Here is an 11060-nt window from a genome sequence, read left to right on the forward strand (position 1 = left end):
TCGTGGGAACATGCTGACATCAGTTAGCCAACAAATGCGACTCATTTGAAGTGACTATTGATGGCTGAAAGGGTGCCGGGGAGACAGGCAGCGGGACCGCAGCCCAGGGTGTAAGGGGGAAGGGTCAAGAGGCTGATCTTTGGTACTGGGACCTGGGCAGGAAGGGGACCCCAGCAGGCGCCACGGCACTGAGGTGGTTACTGCTACCCACAGCCCCGCCCCCCCCACCCCGTGACAGTCATTCACGGCAGGCTCCACGTGGCTTCCCTGCCTCAGGCAGAGATGCAAGCTCAGCCAGGGAAGGGCGGACTTGGCTGGTGTGTGCGCCTCAGCGAGCACGTGGGAGCCAGTTCCTGCTGGTGCCCCTCACTCCTTCAGTGAGCAGGAATTCTGTCACACAACGGCTTGTCTCTCCTCAGTAAAATCCCCCACAGCTAGCTGTTCACAGTCTGAAGAGAGAAACGTTCCATTCTCAAAGTAAAGAGAAACATCCCTTCTTCCAAAGAGCTGCTAAGAGCCAGCTGCTAACTAGGTGTCACTTGAAATCCCTAGACACCAGTTCCCATAGCAACCCCAGGGCACTATCACAGCCTGCCCTTGATACATGTGGCTTTAGCGAGGGGTTTTGAAAGAATCAAATATTTTAGACATGAGTTTTAAACCCAGTTTTTAGGTAGACATCAAGGGGTTCCTTACCTCAAGTAATTTGATGAGAAAGTCGCTGGTTGGTTCACTCCATGAAAACAGCTACTCTGGTGTGATGATCAGTGGCTGGGAGCAGTAGGGGAGTCGGTGTAAAGGCACTAAGACTGCATCCTGTGATGAAGGGAACCTCTGAGACTTAGCATCATGTTTGAAATCCTTGGACAGCCTTCTGTGCACAGTGCTGTTTGGAAATGATGCCCGGAATCAGAGGAGCCATAGGTGCGTGATGATGGCAGCACTGGGGTGAGCCCTCCACCAGCCTGCATGATTCAGCGAACCTATGTCTGCACTTAGCTGCTTGATTCGACCACATCAGTGCCTTCTGATGAGGACAGCCCTCTCCTCTGCCCTCTCTTGGGCACTGTAGTGGGTGAGTTAAGATTCTCCCCAGGCCTTCTTCTCTGAGAACAGGTTGTCTTGACCCCTGGCATGGATTCTCCAGGCACACAGGCTTCTTAGAGAAACAGGCTGGGATTTCAAGGTTGAGAAAGGGAAAGAACAGATAAGCCAGGACTAGCTTGTGGTGCCAGAAGATAGAGAAGTGCTGGGAACATGATGACATATCCAAAGATCACAGGAGCCAACTTGCAAGGACTCTCAACAGCCAGAACTGGGGAATCTGAGCAACAGAGTAAATAAGGATAACAGTGGATCATGACCCCTAGAGTCAAATGAGTGTATTTTGCTAAGTGAAAGAAGCCAGATTCCCCAAAACTACATATTGCATGAATCTACTTATATGACATCATGGAAAAGGCAAAATCATAGGGATGGAAAACACATCAGTATTTGCCAGAAATAGGGGTTGATCATGAAAGGACAGCATGAGGGAATTTTGGAGGGTGATGACACTGTTTCATGGCTGTGATGGTAGACATATGAGGCTATATGTTTGTGAAAACCCACAGAACTGCAGGCTTCAAAGAGTGAATTTTACTGCGTGTAAATTAAAAAAATAAATAACTGGGATGATGTGTGTTTTCCTGAATTGGAGGTTCAGTTCATTTCAGTTGCTCAGTCGTGTCTGATTCTTTGCGACCCCATGAATTTGCAGCACGCCAGGCCTCCCTGTCCATCACCAACTCCAGGAGTTCACTCAGACTCATGTCCATCGAGTCGGTGATGCCATCCAGCCATCTCATCCTCTGTCGTCCCCTTCTCCTCCTGCCCCCAATCCCTCCCAGCATCAGAGTCTTTTCCAATGAGTCAACTCTTCGCATGAGGTGGCCAAAGTATTGGAGTTTCAGCTTTAGCATCAGTCCTTCCAAAGAACACCCAGGACTGATCGCCTTCAGAATGGACTGGTTGGATCTCCTTGCAGTCCAAGGGACTCTCAAGAGTCTTCTCTAACACCACAGTTCAAAAGCATCAATTCTTTGGTGCTCAGCTTTCTTCACAGTCCAACTCTCACATCCATACATGACCACAGGAAAAACCATAGCCTTGAAGAGATGGACTTTGTTGGCAAAGTAATGTCTCTGCTTTTGAATATGCTGTCTAGTTTGGTCATAACTTTCCTTCCAAGGAGTAAGCATCTTTTAATTTCATGGCTGCAATCACCATCTGCAGTGATTTTAGAGCCCCAAAATACAAAGTCTGACACTGTTTCTACTGTTTCCTCATCTGTTTCCCATGAAGTGATGGGACCAGATGCCATGATCTTCGTTTTCTGAATGTTGAGCTTTAAGCCAACTTTTTCACTCTCCTCTTTCACTTTCACCAACAGGCGTTTTAGTTCCTCTTCACTTTCTGCCATAAGGGTGGTGTCATCTGCATATCTGAGGTTATTGATATTTCTCCCAGCCATCTTGATTCCAGCTTGTGCTTCTTCCAGCCCAGCATCTCTCATGATGTACTCTGCATATAAGTTAAATAAGCAGGGTGACAATATACAGCCTTGACGTATTCCTTTTCCTATTTGAAACCAGTCTGTTGGAATAGGAGGTAGGTTGCTGCAAATGAACCTAATCATGATGTATAATGTGACCACACTGAAGGGAGTAGGGAAGAAAAGAACCAACCTAAGTGTCTTGGGAAAACAGGGGTTTTGACTTACTACCATCAGATGAGTATCTAAAGGTAAAAAGAATGCAGGCAAACACTGTATTTCTAGTATTTGTACCTTGTGCGCATGTGCTAAGTTGCTTCAGTCGTGTCTGACTCTTTGCGACTCTATGGACTGTAGCCTGCTAGGCTCCTCTGTCCATGGGACTCTCCAGGAAAGACTACTGGAGTGGGTTGGCTGGCACTCCTCCAGGGTATCTTCCTACGTTGGTAAGTGGGTTCTTTACCACTAGCACCACCTAGGATATATTTTTCATAGGAGTATGTGTTAGTAACTCTGAAACCACCTTCGGTATAGACGGTGTGTGCTAATTCACTAAGTTGTGTCCAACTCTTTTGTGACCCCTCTTTTGTGACTGTAGCCCGCCAGGCTCATTTGTCCAAGGGATTCTCCTGGCAAGAATACTGGAATGGGTTGCCATTTCCTCCTCCAGAAGATCTTCCTGACCCAGGGCTCTAATTCGCATCTCTCGCATTGGCAAGCAGATTCTTTACTACAAGGCCACCTGGGAAGCCTTGAACAGCTAAGTAAATACATTATAGATAATGGGAGCCAGATTTCTCACTGACAGAGAAGGAAATTACAGGTAAGAAAAGGGGGAGGCTAGAATGAACCCTGTGGTATTGGATTGAAATCTGAGTTATCAGTATGAATGTATTATACATGTATGTGTGTCATATATATAGTATACATCATATGTATACAGACAGATAGGTAGATACAGGAATATGGATGTATGTGACTGTATGGGCTAATATATAATATGTTCTGGTCGCTCAGAGGGCCTAGAAGCACGACACCAGTGAGAGTAAGTGCACCTGGTGCTCAGGTCTTCGTTTCTAAAAGGAGCCAGGTGTTTTGTGGTGAGGTTGATTCCTGGTCTTGGGCAGGGAAAATATAAGAAGAGCCCAGAGCATCTTGCGTTCGTGCTCAGTCACTCGGTTGTGTCCGACTCTTTTACGACCTATGGAGTAGTCCCCCCAGGCTACCCTGTTCATGGGATTTCCAGGCAAGAATACTGCAGTGGGTTGTCATTTCCTTCTCCAGTGGATCTTCCCAATCCAGGGATCAAACCCACATCTCTTGTGTTTCCTGCATTGGTAGCTGGAGGCTTTACCACTGTGCCACCTGTGACAGAAAGTAAGTAAATGCTCAAAAAAGGTCAGGGACACATTAAAAGGGAGCAGAAGACAGCCTGAAGGAGCTCCCAATGACCAAGGCGGAAATAATTAGAGTAACAAAATAATGAAAACATTGGAGTATAAGCCATAGAATAAAATAAATATACACGAGTTCATACTCATAAAGCAAATAAGCAACTGGATGAGAAATGACAACTCTTCTGTTGTCATTCTGTCTCTCAACAGAAGAGAGAGTTTCGATTCTTACAATTATTAATGATGAGAATAGCATAATATCAATAATTATTATTATTTAATGAGGTGCATATAAAATCATTAGACAAACATATTAGTAAAAGTTTAATGTAGGCATGATTCATAGAAATTAAAATTGGTGGGCAAAATTTGAAGGGAAACAACAGGTTATCTGCATAGCCTCAAAGTAGCTCCTTTAAGTTATTTATTAACTACAAAAAGAACAATAGTAACTTTAGAGTGAAAAAGCCCAGCAGGCACCACCTTAACCAAATGGTCAGGGTTAATATCACTAGGAATAAGACATGGAAATATCATAACCCCCTGACATGATGCACTGAGGGCCCATTTCCTTTGTACTGTCGTTGGCAAAAATGGATAACTTCAGTCTAACCATGAGAAAACATCAGATAAACCCCAGAGGGGGACATTCTACACAATAACTGACTAGTATTATTCAAAAGTCTCAAGATTATAAGACAGGGAAAGATTGAGGATCCATCCAAGACTGGAAAAGACCAAGGAGACAAAAGCAGTGTGACATCCTGAAGGATCCTTAAGAGGAAAAAGGACAGTGGATAACTAGAGACAACTCATGAAAATGTAATAACGTCTGTAGACTATAGTGGTTTGTATCCATGTTAATTATCTGATTTTCATAGATGTACCATAGGTGAAGTGAGATGTTAACATTTGAGAGATTTCGGTGAGGAATTTTGGAAATTCTTCCTCTCACTCCCAGCTTTATTGTTACAGTTGACTTATTGTGTATGTTTAATGATTGCAGCCATGAAATTAAAAGATGCTTACTCCTTGGAAGGAAAGTTATGACCAATCTAGATAGCATATTCAAAAGCAGAGGTATTACTTTGCCAACAAAGGTTCATCTAGTCAAGGCTATGGTTTTTCCTGTGGTCATGTATGGATGTGAGAGTTGGACTGTGAAGAAAGCTGAGCACCAAAGAATTGATGCTTTTGAACTGTGGTGTTGGAGAAGACTCTTGAGAGTCCCTTGGACTGCAAGGAGATCCAACCAGTCCATTCTGAAGGCGATCAGTCCTGGGTGTTCTTTGGAAGGACTGATGCTAAAGCTGAAACTCCAATACTTTGGCCACCTCATGTGAAGAGTTGACTCATTGGAAAAGACCCTGATGCTGGGAGGGATTGGGGGCAGGAGGAGAAGGGGATGACAGAGGATGAGATGGCTGGATGGCATCACCGACTCGATGGACATGAGTTTGAGTGAACTCCAGGAGTTGGTGATGCACAGGGAGGCCTGGCGTGCTGCGATTCATGGGGTCGCAAAGAGTCAGACACGACTGAGCGACTGAACTGACTGAAGGTGTACCCTGTGATGATTTGATGCACTTATATATCACAAAATGATTACCACAATAGGGTGGGTAATCCATCACCTCGCATAATTACGCCTTTTTTTTTTGGCTGGGACTTATCTACTCTCTTGCAATTTTCAAGTATATAATACAGTATTGATAACTATGGTCTTCCCTGATAGCTCAGTTGGTAAAGAATCTGCTTGCAATGCAGGAGACCCCAGTTCGATTCCTGGGTCAGGAAGATCTTCTGGAGAAGGGATAGGCTATCCACTCCAGTATTCTTGGGCTTCCCTTGAGGCTCAGCTGGTAAAGATTCTTCCCACAGTGTGGGAGATCTGGGTTTGATCCCTGGGTTGGGAAGATCCCCTGGAGAAGGGAAAGGCTACCCACTCCAGTATTCTGGCCTAGAGAATTCCATGGACTGTATAGTCCATGGGGTCGCAAAGAGTTGGACATGACTGAGTGACTTTCAAAAAAAATGGATAATGATAGTCATTATATTGTGTATCTTAGACCCCCAGAACTGATTTTCTAACTGGAAATTTATAGCCTTCCACTGACATCTCCCCCTTCCCCCAATGCCCAGCCCCTAGCAGCCACCATACTACCTTCTGTTTCTATGACTTTGGTTTGTTAAGATTATAGATATAAGCGAGATTGTATATTATTTCTCTTTCTCTGTCTGACATTTCACTTTGCATATTCCCCTCAAGGTCCACTCATGTTATGGCAAAGGGCAAGATTTCCTTTGTTCTCATGACTGAATGATATTCCATCATGTGTGTATATATACAAAAATATGTATATATACCCACAAACACACACATCATATCTTCTGTATCCTTTCATCCATCAACAGACCCTTAAATTGTTTTCCTGTCTTGGTGATTGTGAATAATACTGTGATGAATGTGGGAGTTTATTTCTTTGAGATCCTGATTTCATTTCCTTTAGATATATACCTAGAAATGGAATTGCTGGATCATATGGTAGTTCTACTTTTAATTTTTTGAGGCTTCACTAATTTCCATTCCCACCAACAGTGCACAAATATTTCCTTTTCCCTAAATCCTCTCATCTCACACGCTAGTAAAGTAATGCTCAAAATTCTCCAAGCCAGGCTTCAGCAATATGTGAACCGTGAACTTCCAGATGTTCAAGCTGGTTTTAGAAAAGGCAGAGGAACCAGAGATCAAATTGCCAACATCAGCTGGATCATCAAAAAAGCAGGAGAGTTCCAGAAAAACATCTATTTCTGCTTTATTGACTATACCAAAGCCTTTGACTGTGTGGATCACAATAAACTGGAAAATTCTGAAAGAGATGGGAATACCATACCACCTGCCTGCCTCTTGAGACACCTATATGCAGGTCAAGAAGCAACAGTTAGAACTGGACATGGAACAACAGACTGGTTCCAAATTGGAAAAGGAGTACATCAAGGCTATATATTGTCACCCTGCTTATTTAACTTATATGCAGAGTACATCATGAGAAACGCTGGGCTGGAGGAAGCACAGGCTGGAATCACGATTGCCAGGAGAAATATCAATAACTTCAGATATGCAGATGACACCACCCTTATGGTAGAAAGCGAAGAGGAACTAAAAAGCCTGTTGGTGAAAGTGAAAGAGGAGAGTGAAAAAGTTGGCTTAAAGCTCAACATTCAGAAAACGAAGATCATGGCATCTGGTCCCATCACTTCATGGGAAATAGATGGATAGATGAGGAAACAGTGGAAACAGTGTCAGACTTTGTATTTTTGGGCTCCAAAATCACTGCAGATGGTGATTGCAGCCATGAAATTAAAAGACGCTTACTCCTTGGAAGGAAAGTCATGACCAACCTAGATAGCATATTCAAAAGCAGAGATATTACTTTGCCAACAAAGGTCCATGTAGTCAAGGCTATGCTTTTTCCAGTGGCCATGTATGGATGTGAAAGTTGGACTGTGAAGAAAGCTGAGCACCAAAGAATTGATGCTTTTGAACTGTGGTGTTGGAGAAGACTCTTGAAAGTCCCTTGGACTGCAAGGAGATCCAACCAGTCCATCCTAAAGGAGATCAATCCTGGGTGTTTATTGGAAGGACTGATGCTAAAGCTGAAACTCCAATACTTTGGCCACCTCACGTGAAGAGTTGACTCATTGGAAAAGACCCTGATGCTGGGAGGGATTGGGGGCAGGAGGAGAAGGGGACGACAGAGGATGAGATGGCTGGATGGCATCACTGGCTCAATGGACATGATTTTGAGTAAACTTTGGGAGTTGGTGATGGACAGGGAGGCCTGGCGTGCTGCGATTCATGGGGTTGCAAAGAGTCAGACATGACTGAGTGACTAAACTGAACTGAACTGAAATCCTCTCCAAATCTTTTCTTTTTGAGCATAACCATTCTAATAGGCATGAGACGATATCTCATAGTTTGTTTTTTTAAATGCGTATTTATTTATCTGGCTGCATCAGACCTCAGGTGCAGCACGTGGGATATGCACTGTGTCATGAGGGATCACGTGGACTCTAGCTGTGCTGTGCAGCTTAGCTGCCCTGTGGCATGTGGGATCTAGTTTCCTAACCAGGGATCAAACCCACATCTCCTGAATTGTAAGGTGGATTCTCAACCAGGGACGTTCCTCATACTTTAAAAACAAATTTGTTTTTTATTGAAGTATAGTCCATTTACAACATTGTACCAATCTCTGCTGTACAATATAGTGACTGATTATACACACATAGACATTCTTTTTTAAAATATTCTTTTCCATTATGTTTTATTACAGAATACCGAATATAGTTCCCTCTGCTATACAGTGAAGTGAAGTGAAGTCGCTCAGTCGTGCCCTACTCTTTGCGACCCCATGGATAGTAGCCTGCACCAAGCTCCTCCATCCATGGGATTTTCAAGGCAAGAGTACTGCCATTTCCTTCTCCAGGGAATCTTCCCAACCCAGGGATCGAACCCAGGTCTCTCACATTGTAGACGGATGCTTTACCGTCTGAGCCACCAGGGAAGTAGAACCTTGTTTATCCATCCTATATACAATAGTTTGCATCTTCTATCCCCAACCTCCCACTCCATCCCTTCCCTACCCCCTCCCACTTGGCAGCTGCAAGTCTGTTCTCTGTATCTGTGAGTCTGTTTCTGCTTTGTAGATAGGTTCATTTCTGCCATATGTTAGATTTCACACATAAGTGACATCATATGGTATTTGTTTTTCTGACATACTTCACCTTAGTATGATAATCTTTAGTTGCATCCATGTTGCTGGAAATGGTATTATTTCGTTCTTTTTTATGGCTGAGTAGTATTGCATTGTATATATGTGAGGGCTTTCCTGGTGGCTCAGATGGTAAAGAATCTGCCTGCATTGTCTGACTTACTTCATTTAGTGTGATAATCTCTAGTTGCATCCATGTTGCTGCAAATGGCATTATTTCATTCTTCTTTACGATTGAGCAGTATTACATTGTATATATGTACCTCGTCTTTTTCATCCATTAATCTGTCTATTGACATTTAGATTGTTTCTGTGTTTTGACTATTGTGAATAGTGCTGCTATGAACACATGTGCGCGCTATGAACACACGTGCGCGCATACTAAGTCGCTTCAGTCTTGTCCGGCTCTTTGCCACCCTATGGACTATAGCCCGCCAGGCTCCTCTGTCCATGTTTTTCTCCAGGCAAGAATACTGGAGTGAGTTGCCATGCCCTCCTCTGCGGATATTCTTGACCCAAGGATCGACCTGCATCTCTTACATCTCCTGCGTTAGAGGGCAGGTTCTTTGCCACTAGCGCCTCCTGGGAAGCCTGCTATGAACACAGAGGTATCATTTTGAGTTACAGTTTCATCCAAGTCTGTGATCAAGAGTGGGACTTCTGGACCACATGCTAATTCTGTTTTTAGTTTTCTGAGGAACGGCCACACTGTTTTCTGTATCTCACTGTAGCTTTGAATTGGATCTTTCTGAATATTAGTAATGTTGAGTAACTTTTTCTGTATCTGTTGCCCATTTTTATGTCTTCTTTGGGAAAATGCCTGTTCAGGTCCCCTGCCCATTTTTAATTGAATTGTTTGTTTTTTGTTATTGAGTTGTATGAGTTTTCAATACATTTTGGACATTAACCCCTTATCTGATATATGGCTTACAAACATTTTCTCTCATTCTGTAAGTTGCCTTTTCACTGTATTGATAGTTTCTTTTACTAGTTGGAAGTTTTTAGTTTGATACAGCTCACTTATTGATTTTTGCCTTTGTTACTTGTGATTTTGTTGTCATATCCCAAAAAAATCATTGCTAAGACCCATCTTAAGGATATTTTCACTTGTGTTTTGTTCTAGGACTCTCAGGTTTCAGGTCTTAATTTTAAATATTTAATCCATTTTGACTTAATTTTTGTGAGTCATGCAGGGTAGGAATTCAGAGAAGGCAATGGCACCCCACTCCAGTACTCTTGCCTGGAAAATTCCATGGATGGAGAGGCCTGGTAGGCTGCAGTCCATGAGGTTGCTAAGAGTCGGACATGACTGAGTGACTTCCCTTTCACTTTTCACTTTCATGCACTGGAGAAGGAAATGGCAACCCACTCCAGTATTCTTGCCTGGAGAATCCCAGGGACGGGGGAGCCTGGTGGGCTTCTGTCTATGGGGTCGCACAGAGTCGACACAACTGAAGCGACTTAGCAGCAGCAGCAGCAGGGTAGGAATTCAATTTCATTTTTCTGCCTGTAATTATCTAGTTTTCCTAACACTATTTATTGAAGATACTATCCTTTCCCTATTGAGTATTCTTGGTTTTCTTGTCAAATATTAGATGTTGTATATTTGAAAGTTTACTTCTGGGCTCACAGTTCTGTTGCATTGGTCTATGAGTTTGTTTTCATACCACTGTTTTGGTTAATACAGTTTTCTAGAATAGAGTTTTCTAGAATAGTATGAAATCGGGGAGTGTGGTGCCTCCAGCTTCTTTCAGAATGGCTATTCAGAGTCTTTTGTGTTTCCACACTGACTGTAGGATTGATTTTTGTATTTCTGTAAAAAATGCCATTGAAATTTTGATACAGATTACATTGAATCCATATATGCCTTTGGGAAGTATGGACATTTTAACTTTAATTCTTCTGACCCATGAACCAGAGATATTTTTCCATTTATGTGTGTCTTCATTAATTTCTTTCTTCAAACTCTTATAGTTTTTAGGGAAAAGATCTTTCACCTTCTTGGTTAAAATTATTCCTAAGCACGTTATTCTTTTTTGATGCTATTCTAAATCTTTTTTCTGTATTTTCCAGGTATTTCATCATTGGTGTATAGAAACAGAACTGATTTTTGTGTGTTGATTTTGTATACTGAAACTTTGCTGAGTTCGATGATTAGTTCAACTCTTTTTTGGGTAGATTCTTTAGGATTTTCTATATATAAGTTCATGTCATCTATAAGCAGAGACAGTTCTATGTCTTTCTTTCCAATATGAATGCTTTTTATTTCTTTTTATTGCCTAATTGCTCTCACTAGGACTTTTAGTAGTATGTTGAATAGGAGTGGTGAGAGTGGTCACCCTTGTCTTGTTCCTAATATTA

At 42.6% G+C, this 11060-nt stretch overlaps 1 long non-coding RNA gene across 1 annotated transcript in view; it reads left to right on the forward strand.

Moving 5' to 3' along the window:
• Positions 1 to 9533, forward strand: part of LOC147364504 (uncharacterized) — a 47470-nt gene extending 37937 nt beyond the window's left edge. The window contains exon 3 of the long non-coding RNA XR_015134606.1: positions 8262 to 9533. This is a non-coding gene — a long non-coding RNA (uncharacterized LOC147364504). The remainder of the gene's footprint in view (positions 1 to 8261) is intronic.
• Positions 9534 to 11060: the final 1527 nt, after the last annotated feature.

Source organism: Bos grunniens, chromosome 10, assembly GCF_055505025.1.
Source record: "Bos grunniens cultivar Pamir isolate PY7600 chromosome 10, Bosgru_T2T1.0, whole genome shotgun sequence".
NCBI classification, from domain to species: Eukaryota; Metazoa; Chordata; class Mammalia; order Artiodactyla; family Bovidae; genus Bos; species Bos grunniens.